Below are 12,926 nucleotides of genomic sequence, written 5' to 3'. Positions count from 1 at the left end.
CCTTGATGACGATTTCTGGATCCAAGTAGTGTTAGAGTTCTTGATGCAATCCTAGAAATATCCATAACTCATCAAGAATTGGTTCAAGGAAAATCAGGATCAAATTATGAAGAAGTTTCTAGAAGATAATCATTTTATGGCTACATCAAGAAAGTGTCTAGATACAAAGAACCAATCTCCATCAATGATGATTGATAAAATCTCTCAAATTTATTCTTGATTTATTTCTGTAATTAATTTGATTTCTTTTGTATTTATGTTATTGATTTGTAAATTGAGCCTATATAAGCTCATGTTTCCCTTCCTTGTAAATATAGAATATTTTTGGAAAAATAAAAGAGAGAGTTTTCTCACTTTGAAGCTTAGGCTTTTGTTTTACTTGTCTTTTCTATTGTGTGTGATTCCTTTAGAAAACAAGTTGAATCTTTATCTTTGTGTGTGATTCACTTAGATATTGATTTGTGTTCTTATCACAAAGTCATTCCGCAACTTTGTGTGGCGAACTTCGATCCATCATTCATCTTCATCCTATCCGAGTTAGTTAGAGAGGTCCTTTAGACCAGCTATCGACTCACCCCTATTTTGGCTCACATCATTTTGGTATCAGAGCTAAAAGCTCCTATCTCTTATTGTTTCATTTTAGCTTTATTTGAAAAAAAAAATTAAAAAAATAAAACAAAAAATTTCGTTTTGATTTGCTGCATTTCATTTGATTTGAAAAAAAAAAAAATCATTTTTGTTTTATTTAAATCGCTTTTAAAAAAAGAGTACAAAAAAAAGTTCTTTTTATTTGCTGAATTTCAGTTTTATTTATAAGAAAAAAGAAAAAAAAAAGTTTTTTATTTTTATTTAATTCATATAAAAAAATACAAAAAAACTTTGTTTTGATTTGTTGAATTTCAGTTTTATTTTAAAAAGAAAAAAAAAATTGCTTTCTTTTAACTTCATTCTATTTTTCAATATTAAAAAAAAACAAAAAAAAAAATGCAAACTTTGGTTTTAGTTTTGAGGACAAAACCTTTTCAAGAAGGAGAGAGTGATGCAATCCTAGAAATATCCATAACTCATCAAGAATTGGTTCAAGGAAAATCAGGATCAAATTATGAAGAAGTTTCTAGAAGATAATCATTTTATGGCTACATCAAGAAAGTGTCTAGATACAAAGAACCAATCTCCATCAATGATGATTGATAAAATCTCTCAAATTTATTCTTGATTTATTTCTGTAATTAATTTGATTTATTTTGTATTTATGTTATTGATTTGTAAATTGAGCCTATATAAGCTCATGTTTCCCTTCCTTGTAAATATATAGATTTTTGGAAAAATAAAGAGAGAATTTTCTCACTTTGAAAGCTTAGGCTTTTGTTTTACTTGTCTTTTCTATTGTGTGTGATTCCTTTAGAAAACAAGTTGAATCTTTATCTTTGTATGTGATTCACTTAGATATTGATTTGTGTTCTTATCACAAAGTCATTCCACAACTTTGTGTGGCGAACTTCGATCCATCATTCATCTCCATCCTATCCGAGTTAGTTAGAGAGGTCCTTTAGACCAGCTATCGACTCACCCTATTTTGGCTCACATCAGTTCTTGAGGATGGGATAGATTAGGTGGAGGATCTTAATATGTAGGGTGTTTTTTTTTTTTTTTTTTTTTGGACAAACACATGATTTCATTCATTCAAATCAAATCAAGATACAAGGAGGAGACTCAAAGATCCCAAAGTTTAAAGAGTTACAAGAGTAGGTGTTCCCCAATGCCATAAACAAGAAAATAAAAAATTTCGAGGTGAACACCATGAGAGCTGTGAAGCAAATGCAGTGAAGCAAATAGAGACATGAGAGATCATGGATACTCGAAAGATCATCATCGAGTGAAACGATGGATGACAGAATTGTCAAGGTCAAAAGACGCGTAGACGTGTAGAGGGATTCAAGGCCAAGACGCTCGTCAAGATGAGGTACACTAGAAGTGCAGTGGCAGAGATTCCGGGGACCATGGTTGTAGGGTCCAAGGTAAGATGGTGTAGAGCCCAGGTCAGAAGGTATCTTCCGTTGGACCAAAGGCAGTCTTCAAACCATAGGGTCCGAGAGCTGGAGGAGGTACTGAAGTAGAGTGGCTTGAAGTCGTCGAGTGAGTAAATTGGGGAGCAGGGCGATAGACCATAAGACTTTATGCCAATACAAATAGATCTTCCAAGGAAAACTAAAACCATATGCCAAAGATAAAGGTCAAACTGTAACAATACAGGTGGGTTCTCTCTCACTTGGGGCCCTTGGCCAAGGAGATTAAGAAATCCACACAAAGCATGTAGCCAGTAAGACCAAAGAAAATGCAGAGTAGGCTTGATCACTTTAGTGTTGGACAACACGGACAGGGTTTGTTTGAAAGGGGGTGGGTCAAGTTTAGATTCCAAGCTCTTGAGGGTATAAAACGTATCCCATAAGAGGTTAAAAAGCACATAAGTGGGATCAGGAACCCGGTATGTGAAACAAGGGTTGAAGAAGCTTCGGTAATCACCGCTCTTTAGCGACATGATGATAATGCCGAACTTCTTCAAGCCTTTCACAACATGAGTATGAATCCTAGATGTTTCACTAGGTAAGGTTCTCATAGACATAAGAGTTTGGCACAAACAACCTTTCGATGTGAAGCTTATAAACTCATATTCCGTAAAGCTGGGTGAAACTAATGGCAGGGTTCTCAAAAACTGTTTGTATAACCATAGCAACCAAGGTAAGTTATGAGCTATTTGCAGTCTTCGAACAAAAGCTTTCAGGGAACACAACCTATGTTGGCTAAGGGTAGACAAAGGGTGATTAAGAGCAGACCTGTTCTTTAGAGAATGAAAATCTGGATCACCAGTTGTACGGCGGTAACAGGGAGAAGAGTCGGGGGACCACTCTCGGAGGGAAAACGCAACGATGTAGAACTCATCATTATCCGTCGCCGTCGTCTTTGTCGCGCAAGACTCGGGTGGTGAGGAAGGAGGAGATTATACAAAGGCGGGTCGAACTCTGGATCTGGGCAATGAGGAACAGGGGGACTCAGAAACTCCCGGCGGACAGGCTGATAGTGTTGCAAAGGGTAGAGATTGTCGATCTCCACCTTCGTCTAGCTTCGGAGAAGAACACGCCTTTGTCACCGTTTGGGTTCTTTGGTAAGGGTTTTTAGCGAGTAAACAAGATCTAAAAAAGGGGAAAAAGCATTAGAGATCGAGGTAGAGGGATAGTAGAAGCTTGAAAGAGAAGCGGGAATCGAGATTTCCCGACGCCAGCGAGCAGAAAGCCCACCGGCGTCGGAGGAGGAAGGTTGAAACGGCGCCTCGATGTTTGTGCCTGGGAGAGAAAATTAGGGCGAACCTGTTCACCCGTTGAATTACCAAGTATTTAATATGTAGGGTGTTTAAGTTTAGATTCGTATGATTCCCTTCTGGACTAGAGTTAGAAATACTAGTTTCTCTCTGATCAATTGGAACTAGGTCTTAGACATTTCTGCACCCAAAAGATGTTTGATGAAATGTCTGACCAACTATTGCTAGAGACTTGCATACATAGCCTAGGAGATTAGTTGTCTAGGGTGTTCGTTGATGTAAATGAACTGGTTCGTCATGCCTGCTCGACCATGTTTCTCTAGCGAGAACTAGGTTTGGAAGTGGTTGAGTCTGAGTAGTTTCTGCCAAGAGATTGGATTAGCTAAGTCGTGATGTTCATTGTTTAGGGATAGTTTGCTTGTGGCATGTTAAACGCTCTGTAGACTAGGAGACTCTGCCGACATCAATTACTCCCATCCTTAGGACTTCTATCTTTCTGATTGATATTGCATTCATGAAACCGTTTCTGATCTTGCTATCTAGTTTATGCTTAGAATCGTTTTTGGCTTTTACTTATTCTTGTTTGCTTCTTGTCATGCATTTTTGTTTCTAGTTTTGTAGTTCATTTCCATTTTGCATTCTTATCATTCTAGGATTGTTAGACAAACACTCTTTTTGAATTGGCTTAACTTGTGATACGTTGATTGATAGCAACATCCCATTTGGATTGACACCTACTATACTACATAAGGTTAATTGAACCTGCTAAGACAGACACACAAAGTATCACAATAAAATCATATGCTAAATATGATTGCTTGAAAAAAGACACTTATTTTGTAAGTTTTATATTGTTAATGATTTTAGATAAGTACCCGTGTTATAACACTGGTTAAATTTTATTTTATACAAAATTTTGTATATTTTCTATTTTAAAATAAAAATTTAATATGTTGTATTAGTTTATGTATGTGAAGTTATTTCAACAATGTATATTCTACATCATAACTTGAATGTCATTATAATACATTTGGCTTTTAAAAAACGAGTTATTATATTATGAATAATTTAATATATTGTTATACTTTTTATTTTAATATACTTGGTTTCTTGAAATTCTTTCATATTATAGTGACATATTATTGACATTGCTATAACAAATCAATTTAGAGTGTTTATAGTTTCTAACTTTTATATCAAGTTTCAATATTTCAAAAATATTTCAAAATAAATTATTTAAAGTTTATTATATTATATAAAACTATAAAATTCAACAAAAAAAATATGAAGTTGAATTTAAATATTCAAATTTTTTACTCAGTATGACATTGACCCTTTACTCAGTAAATTTTTTAATTCAATAGATATTATTTTTAAAGAATAATATTACTAAAGCTTGAATATTTTATAGATTGAACAATTTATATTTGTTTTTAAAAATTCAACTTATGGTATATCTGGAAATAAAACTATTTTTTAATAATAATAAATAATATGATAATTTATTTGTTTCACAAAATAGACTCATATATAAAAATGAGAGGTGAAGTATAATGATAACTAACAAATTAATATGTTAAGTTAGATATTAAAAGATTTTAATATTGATGAATAATTTAATAAATAAAATTAATATGGTAAGATAGATGATATCAAATGATTCTTTAGAATATTCTCTTTAAGTTTTTCGGAAATAAGTTAAAGTTGCACCCAATATTTAACTTGTAACTAATTAATCTATCAATTAATCTGTAACCTATTTGTAACCAACTTATTAAAATTATATAGTCTACAAAACAATGTTGTGTACTTCTGTTTTATTATAAAGGGGATTTAATGAAATAATTTTTTTTTGTCAAAACACGTATTTTATTACTTAAAGGAGTTAAGGTTTAAACATGCATTGCTTAAGCTACAAGATAAAAAGGCATTCCCAGTTTGATTTCTCATTATCTTTATTTTGTGCTATAGAATTTGTTTTGTCATATTTATTAGTGTTTTATGATTTCATTATTCGTTTCTTTAGTTACATTCATTTGTTTTTGATAGTATATATTTTTGCATGGTTATTATAACTGCTTTCTATAATTTTTTACCTCCACAGACATGTAACAAACAAATAACTTGTACATTTACAACTTAAAAACGTGAAAATAATTTTTGTTATCGTATTATTAATTATTTTTATAATCATTTTTTTGTTAATAGAAGATACCTATTAGTTTGATTTCTCATTATCTTTATTTTGTGCTATATAATTTGTTTTGTCATATTTATTAGTGTTTTATGATTTCATTATTCGTTTCTTTACTTACATTCATTTGTTTCTGATAGTATATATTTTTGCATGGTTATTATAACTGCTTTCTCTAATTTTTTTATCTCCACAAACAAATAATTTGTACAGTTACAACTTAAAAACATGAAAAGAAATTTTTTCTTATACAAATGTTGTGGCTATTCTTTTACTCTCAGTTTTTTTTTTAAATGAAGATTCACCATCTTTTGGTTGCAATTTTTTATTTCTCTTTCATGCACCATTCTTTTAAAATAGGTGCTTGGACAGCGAAAGTAATTCAAATTTTTTACCATCGTCATCCAAAAAAATCAATAAGTTCATTTTCATTCTCGGTTTTCTCTTACACTTCATCAAAAAGTGCATATGTAGAAGAAGAAATATTACCTCAATGTAGAAAAAATTATGCAACAATATTTATATGTTCTATAGATAGTGAAAACAGAAGTAAACAATTATGTTGTTGATTAAAAATTAAAACAATATTAATTAATATTATTCATTAAAACTGAAAAAGAATGGCACAAAAATATAATAAAATATATAAAAATAAAAATCTATCTTAACAATTTTGGAGTACATTTTTGTGCCATCTCTTTTTATCTTTGTATCCAAACAAGTCCCAATTAAATTATCTACAATCCTTACAACCAAACACAATCATTTCCTTATTTGATAAAATTAATTTCAAATTTCCTAAAATATATCTACCTAATTTAAAGCAATATGTTTGAATTATTTGAATTACTATTTAATACATAAAGTTAATAAAATATTAGTTTTTTTAAGCATATGATGTGAATTTTTATAAATGGATATATATTTTAAAAATCTATCTCAACATTTAGAAGTATATTTTTGTGCAATAATCTTTTTTGAAATGATTTTCCAAAAAACCATGGTCTTAAACACTATTAATCGCCATAAATTTGATTTTAATCATAGTTCATTGTATTTTTGACCATGGTTTAAGACCATGCACAAAACCATTGTCTTAAAACTAATTCGATTTTAATCATCGTTTATTGTACTTTTGAAAGTACACATAATTATTGTTCTTTCAAAGTCAACCTATATAATTATATTAACAAGTACTGTTAATTATTATAAAAACACCAAGACAAGACATATATATATATATATATATATAAGTGCATTGATATTTCAAGACAAAGAAATTGACTATGGGGTAAATTTTGCAAATACAACAACATATATATAATATTATAAAATTTATACTAACTAACTAAAAAAACATGATTATATTAGTATACTAACCTCGTTAAATGATTGAAGAAAAGGAATAGATCCGTAGTGTACCACGGGTTAAATCCTTGTAGTAGATTATAAAGATAACTAAAGATAAGAAATCAAAAATTTATTAGTTTCTTATAAAATATGATAAAACTAAAATAGAAATCAAAATTTACCGCTATGCCGTATTTGAATTACTTGAACCTCTTATAAACATAATAATATGAATATATACAAACTAAAACCAACATTTTCTTCCATATCTTCAAAAGTGATATAAATAAAATATTTGAAACACAATCAGTTATATAGAAAAATGATGTTATAGAATTCTAATTTTTATGGGGGATTTGATATTTGATGGTGCTTAGTTAGGTGTTTGCAATTTATAGGAAATTTGTTGATAACAAATGTGTAGGTCATGCAAAATTGAGTGTACGTCACAAAACTATTTGAGTTAATGGTGTTTTTAATGCATTTAGTTATTTTTCAATGAAAAAAAAATTAGAGGTTAAAGGTCCCAAGAGATATGAAAAATGTTTTGATAGTATAATTAGTGGGTTAAATGAGTTAATTATAAATTTAAGATGATTAAAGTTATAAAGATTATAATACAATTAAAAATTTCTAATGCATGGGTGAGAGACGGAACTCAACATAAGCTGCATCGACAAACAAACCAGGAAGCTGCATCGACCGACACCAAACCACTGCATCGACCGACACTGACTGGGGTGCATCAACCGACACCAAGCCTGCATCGACCAATGCAAGACTCGACTGCATCAACCGATGCATGCTCGACATTTTTTGAAATCCTTAATTGCATCAATCGATACTTCCACATGGCATCGACCGATATCGTCCTTGCACTGCATAAACCGATGCACATAATGCATCGACCGACGCACATAGTGAATCGACCGACGCACATAGTACATCGATCGACGCACATGCCGAGCATCGTCTTCCCCGAAGCTCCTCGTCAGATCTTCATTCCTAACACATCAAACTTGATCCAATGCCACAAAGAAGCCACACAAAGCCCCATGTGACTCAAAAACATTCTAACAAGCAAAGGAATCTACCACATAATTCATAAACACGAAAATCAGAGAAATCTCAAACTTAGATAAGCCATGGTCATTCACTCACCTTTTCCAAAGAAGATTCTGACTCTAAAACCAACGAATACACACTCCTAGCAAGCTCCTAACACGAACCCAGCTACAGATCTCCACTCCACCGGCAAGATCTCTTAGGAAAAGGCTCTAAAACTCCAAACTCTCTCAAGAACAACTTATCTCTCTAATTTCTCTCTGAAAGCGGCCAAACTCCACGAACTTCTCCTTAAATATTCAACCTTAAAGTTTTCCCAAAAACAAAACGCAACAAAACAAGTGTTTAACTTAACTCAGCTTGGAAAAACCGACCTTGCATCGACCGATGCACTTCCCAAACCGGGAATCCGGTTTGTGGATGTTACAGTTACTAATTGAGATTGCAAAATAATTTAATAATATTGTTGTATAAAATATTTAGAGGTGTTGATAACAAATTAAATATATGTTATTTATGTAGGTAATTTACATTCAAGTGCATTAATTGGGTGGTCAACCATGAACATGGTGGAGAAAACATGACCCAAATAGTTTGACTTAATTTTGTTTTGAATGCATATAATTGAGTATTAATCTTGATTTGAATTTCCCATATATGTTTTGCTTTCATCCTTGCATTTACAGATGATTTATTCGAGTCTTATGAGGATTTACTTATGCTAAATGAATAGCTGATTTCCTCAATCTTCACCATAAGATTGTAAGTTCATATCGGCTTGCCTTTTCCCGTATTTAGCTCCCAAGAGGCTCACAGATTTCTATTTTATAAGTGTAATTGTCAATTGACGGATCATCAGTTATTTTCCATGATTTTTCCATGATTGTTGTTGTGGCTAGAGATGATCATACGAGTCAAATGAAGTGGTTTTAAGGCCTATTTAAAAGTCTGTACGAATAAAATGAATTGTTTTAATTTAGTGACATTTGTCACTTTCTGGTTGAATATATTTGGAGGAACCCTTTTTTGTTATATAAGATACTATTGTAAATTTTTTTTTGACATCTCAATTTTTTGTTATATCATATAATATGCTGAATCTGACTATATTGTTATTTTTTATCATACGTAATCAAAATTTGTTTATGTATATTAATTTTTTTTGTCAATATATATGTTTATATTGTTTTGTAGGCTTTCTCGATCAAGATTATTTTGATAAACATTTGGTACATATTTGGTCTATTAATAGGCCTCTTTTGGATTTCCGAAATAATATAGTAGGAATACACAATAAATAATTGTTGAGTTCACTTCTATCCATTATCCAAACACATCTCAAACCATCGTATCGTAGCAATATAATATAATCATACTTACATACATAATTTGTTCTTAAATAATCTTATCATACATAATTTGTAAAAGCTCTTATTCAAGAAAAATTTATGGCTCCTTAGCCATTTCTTCATGATTACGGTCTGTTGTAGCCAGTGCCGGCTTGAGCGTATTTGATGCTTAAAGAAAATCAGAAATTAATGGCCAAAGTTTTTTTTTTCGTATGACAAAATAATATAAACTTAATTTGATTCATAAAAGTTCAATTAAAAAGATGTTAACAAACATCAAAAGACTTGTAAATGTATGAGTAAAGAAGAAAAATTGATAGAGATTGAAGAAGATAGAAGAAAAGTTTTTACCAAGATTTTTTATTCAAGTATAACTAAACCGTTTGGTTTTTACTTTTTATTAGTTGTTTTCGATCAGTTACTCTTTACACGAAAAATCAAAATTGAAATATTTGATGAATTTGAGTAATGAAATCACCGTAAAAAGAAGAAAAAAACTATATCAATAAAGAATTAGTGAGATTTATTCATTATCCAAACACATTTTAAACCAGTGTAGCAATATATCAAACATAGAATTTTCGTCAATACATATGCTTATCACTTATACTTTGTAATATGTCTTATTCAAAGAAATACAAATTCCCGTCAGAGCATCCACATTAGTCTAGATACTCTAATGGTATCTCACATATATATAATATCAGTAGTTCCAATATATTATAATTAAGTTAAAGAGTTAAATTTTAAATCAACAACAAATTTGAACCAATCATAAGTTTATAAATATCATCAAAGTATCTCATGTTTTACTCACTTCGGACTCTCCTAAACCTCACCACTTGGGTTGGCCGGCTTCTTCTTACTTTTTGGAACCTGATTATTAAAGAAAAATATAAGTTTATTTACACTTAACACATCATCATTTAGGTATTACAACTTTGTTATAAGATTTACGTACACTTTTTACAGAAGAAGCATATGCCAACAACAACACCCACCAATGCTAAAACAAGGATGCCTAGCCCCAACATCACCTCCACAGCCATTTTCCGTTACTTGTTCTTGTTCTCACTAACAATTATTTTATGTATTTTGTGTGGGTTATGATGATCTTATTACAATCCAAATGTTAGAAGTACTCATAGCAACATATAAAAGAGGTATTTTATAATCAAATTTGATTTTAACATGCTCTCAAATGCCCAATTTTGATATTAATCAGATCATGACATGTGTGATATCTAATATTAAATAGTTTGTGATATATGTATGTCATAAACTAATTTAGTCACAACATATATTTATGTATATCTAAATATCTAATATTAAATAGATTGTAACATTTGTCAAAGAGTTTTCTCAAAACTTATAATGATTAAAAAAACAAACTTATATATACTAAGAGAATTTAATATATATATATATATATATGAATCTAACTGAAATAAATAATAAAATATACCTAAATCAGTAATTTAATGGTGAAATCTGAAAACATATGTAATGTATTGTAAAATGATATTCAAATCATTGTAGCATTAATTAATACATATATCTTTTTCTCTACATATTTTTATCATCTTGTATAGAAAATAGAACGGGAATTGCATTGTATAACCCAAAAAACTTTATAATTCATTGAATAGCTATACTAACCATAAAAAGGTGATATAGTGTTTATTTTATATAATAATTACAAGATTAACCCTTTTTATTATCCTCTACCACCACTTCCGGCCACCACCACCGGCCACCAAGTCCGGCCATCACTTCCGGCCACCTCCGGCAGCCACCACCTCCGGCCATCTTCCTTCAATAAATCCGGTCACCATATCCAGCTACCACCTCCGACCGTCACCTCCGGCCACTACCTCCGGTGGCCATTACCTCTGGCGGCCTCCAACTCTGGCCGTAACTTTCCGGCCACCTTCCTCCACCAAACCATCAATACTCCAATTGGTAATTTTTACTACCCCTTATGTTATTTCACCAATTTTTTGAATTAATATGCTATATCTTTAAATACATTTCCAATTTTGGCTACTACATTAACTCACCCAAAAAGAATACTACTAGATTAAGACCCGTGCTAGAGCACGGACTGAAATTTATTTTATTTATATTATAATTTTAATATAAAATATAATTTATGTGATTGTTTTAAAAAAGTTTTTTGGATAAAACATTATGCAATAAAATCATATGCTAAATATGATGCCTTGAAAAAAGACACCTATTTTGTAAGTTTTATATTGTTAATGATTCTAGATAAGTACCCGTGTTATAACACTTGTTAAATTTTGTATATTTTATTTTTTTAAATAAAATTTTAATATGTTGTATTAGTTTATGTATGTGAAGTTATTTAACCAATGTATATTCTACATCATGACTTTAATGTCATTATAATATATAATTTTGTAAATTTGGCTTTTAAAAAGCGAGTTATTATATTATGAGTAATTTAATATATTGCTATACTTTTTGTTTTAATATACTTGGTTTCTTGAAATTCTTTCATATTATAGTCACATATTATTGACATTGCTATAACAAATCAATTTAGAGTGTTTATAGTTTCTAACTTTTATATCAAGTTTCATTATTTTGAAAATATTTCAAAATAAATTATTTAAAGTTTATTATATTATATAAAACTATAAAATCAACAAAAAATATGAAATTGAATTTAAATAGTCAAATTTTGACCCGTTACTCAGTAAAATGTTTAATTCAATAGATATTATTTTTAAAGAATAATATTACTAAAGCTTGAATATTTATAGATTGAACAGTTTATATTTGTTTTTAAAAATTCAACTTATGGTATATCCGGAAATAAAACTATTTTTTAATTATAATAAATAACATGATAATTTATTTGTTTCACAAAATTGACTCATATATAAAGAGAGGTGAATTATAATGATAATTAAAAAATTAATATGTTAAGTTAGATAATATCAAATGATTATTTAGAATATTCGTTTTAAGATTTTTGAAAATAAATTAAACTTGTACCCACTATTTAACTTGTAATCAATTTATCTATAACCTCTTTGTAACCAACTTATTAAAATTATATATTATACAAAACAATGTTGTGTACTTCCATTTTATTATAAAAGAGATTTAAGGAAATCATTTTTTTGTCAAAACACGTATTTTATTACTTAAAGAGTTAAGGTTTAAACATTCATTGCTTAAGCTACAAGATAAAAATGCATTCCCCAGTGCCAAAATAACAAGAATACAAATTAAAAATAGGATTAATCGGCAAATGGATTTTGAGAGGTTTGAGCCAAATTCTGGAAGAAAATATTTTGATTATCACCCCAAAGGCTATGCCAATAACTATTTTTTTTATCTACCCTTACCGACATCGTCAACGCCATTTCCCTTACTAGCTTACTTGTTCATCTCGTCAACAATTATTTTTGGGTGTCTTGTATGTTTTCTGGTTTTTTTTTATTAAAAATTGAGGTTCGATCTTCGATGTACCCAATATTAATATAAACACTTACAAAGTTTTTCGCTAATATAAATAAATAAATAAATCTTGTCATGTATTCAAATGTTTCCAACATTTAATAGATTGTGACGTTTTTTTTTCCTTTTTTTTACAAACATTTGATTTTATTCATCTAAA

General features: G+C 29.9%; 1 long non-coding RNA gene across 1 annotated transcript; it reads right to left on the bottom strand.

Moving 5' to 3' along the window:
* Positions 1-9,828: 9,828 nt before the first annotated feature.
* On the bottom strand, positions 9,829-10,416 carry LOC147937611 (uncharacterized). The gene is made up of 2 exons (XR_015567250.1): positions 10,236-10,416; positions 9,829-10,150 (listed from the first exon to the last, which is right to left on the bottom strand). It is a non-coding gene; the product is annotated as an uncharacterized LOC147937611 (long non-coding RNA).
* Between the last annotated feature and the right edge of the window lie 2,510 nt (positions 10,417-12,926).

This window comes from Camelina sativa, chromosome 9 (genome assembly GCF_030686135.1).
Source record: "Camelina sativa cultivar CO46 ecotype springtype chromosome 9, ASM3068613v1".
In the NCBI taxonomy this organism is placed as follows: domain Eukaryota; kingdom Viridiplantae; phylum Streptophyta; class Magnoliopsida; order Brassicales; family Brassicaceae; genus Camelina; species Camelina sativa.
The sequence above is the reverse complement of the archived record's forward strand: the minus strand, read 5'-3'. Positions and strand labels throughout refer to the sequence as shown.